This window comes from Penaeus monodon, chromosome 21 (genome assembly GCF_015228065.2).
Source record: "Penaeus monodon isolate SGIC_2016 chromosome 21, NSTDA_Pmon_1, whole genome shotgun sequence".
Lineage (NCBI taxonomy): Eukaryota > Metazoa > Arthropoda > Malacostraca > Decapoda > Penaeidae > Penaeus > Penaeus monodon.
Window position 1 is genome coordinate 36,752,120 of NC_051406.1, and position 2,205 is coordinate 36,754,324.

A 2,205-nucleotide genomic window follows, 5' to 3' on the forward strand; every position below is an offset into this window, starting at 1 on the left:
TCAAAAAAATAAATTCATATATAGAGTCATAAAAAGCAATAAGTGAATTTATTTAATTTTTTTTTAAAGATTTCCAAAGTTCTGAAGTATTTTTCTGCTTATACTGAGATTTGTAGCAATTGCATAATATTTTTATGCTTTCTCTTTGCAAACAAATATGGCATTGCATGGATCTTACTGTGTTTTTCCAGTGTTCATTATTTATATGGCTACTATCCTTTCCTACAGGTGTTTGCGTGAAAATGAGTTCAAGGGATTAGTACAAGGAAGATCCTCAATCATTACTAGTCACATGAAGTCATGTTATTAAATTTTTGTAGACCGTAGTTGGGAAGGTGACATAATTTGTCACTTTCTATAAGCTGCATTTATGCATCTGAAATTCCCCTCTTCTCCCATAGATGCTATCTCATTTAGTGAGGCAATGATGATAATGCTGATCTTTGACTTCAGTTGCTCATATTCAGAGGTCAATGTGCAGAACAAGTTAAGTGTATAACAGACCCATTTTATCAATATCCATAATAACTTTTAAGTTATGCCTCTTGCATTTTTTTGTATAGAACATGGTGTATTCAGTAGATATTTTGTTTGTTCATGTCTGCCTGGTTATTTCCAAACTCATAATATCATGAATCAGTATTTATTTTGCATAGTGCTTTTGATGAATATTCAGACCGATAGTGCTGCCTTCTACAATATTTTAAGGTTATATTTATGTTACCGTTTTTTGAAATGGAGCTTCATTACAGCATCTTGCTCTCTGATGACAATACTATGCAAAGTGGTTGTCAGTATTATGATGGGCCAAATTGGTAATTATTGTAATTAGCTTTTTGAAGATAATCACTGACTTGATACCAAAGATTAAGCAAGTAGAATGGATAATGTAAACTTAAAAGATTTGATTAATCACCTGTTCTTTTTACCTTTCTATGAGATATTTTATGTTAAAAAAATAACCAAAATGTACAAAATGCCAGCTTGTGGATTCCTTATGATTTACAAACTGTTCCTCATGTCCAGAATTTATCATGCAGAAAAACAACAAACCAGGGCCCCCATTGTATTCTGAAGTTATAAAATATCAAGGAATTGCAATGCAAAACTACCATTTGAGGTACAGTCTGAATCTCCTAGAAAATCCAAACTCAAAGAGTGTGTTACAGTGGTTGCAGCTGACCATATTGAAATACTTGGCCCACCCAAGCAAAACATCAATAAATTGTGAAATGCCAATACTCTTCCAATGATTTATCTTTTCCAGCAGTTACCACAACTTACAAGAGGTAAGAGCTATTTGGCAGTGTCTCTACTTTGGTAACTCAATTACTCTGGTCTTGAAATAGGTTAATGGGGGGCTAGTGCAGAGGAAAAATGCTATTAATGGTCAGTGTTAGGTAATTACAGTAAAATCTAAATGTTTTCCTTTTTAGCAACCAAGATAAACATAAGTTTGCTCAGTGTACTGTTTTTGTTTGGTCAGAAGAAATACTTTCACTCCTTCATTTATCACTATAAAAAAAACAGGTATTTTGCTGAAAGTTAATTTACTATTCTGTGAAGAGACAGTCCAAAGGCTATGATATATATATTTTTTCTGAGAGAGTAGAAATTACTTGTATATTTATTGAAGTGAATGGTTATTTTTCTGTTGTTTCTAAATAATAATAATTAGATATTATTAGATTTTAGAATAACAGTTTAAATTAAGAGTTTACTGTACTTATATGAACTGACCAGTTAGCTGAATAGAAATATAGCATATATATATCTTTCATTTACCTCCTATATTAGAAATTGTAATGTAAGTTCCATTATGCATTAACCTTTTTATTATAGGTATTACTGTGTTTGTCATTTTCAAGTGTATTGTGTATGTTATACCAGGGTACAGATCAACTTACATTCCATTTCAGGCAAAGTACCGTAATACTTCTAGAGGCTAGTCAGCTCAAATATTTAAAAGCCAGAAGGTTTTTCTTTTACCCCTTTGAAGTTTATTATTATTTACAGTAAAGAAACAAAAGAAAAATTTGCTTACTAATACCAACTCTTTTGATTATTAACCTTTTAGAACACTGAGCAAAGATATTAAAAGTAATTGTTTCAAAACTCATAAAGACAGTGACATTTCACCTTCTGGAAACTGTTCTATGAATAATGTAATCATCAGCAGGTGATAATTCAAAGGAGAGTCTAATC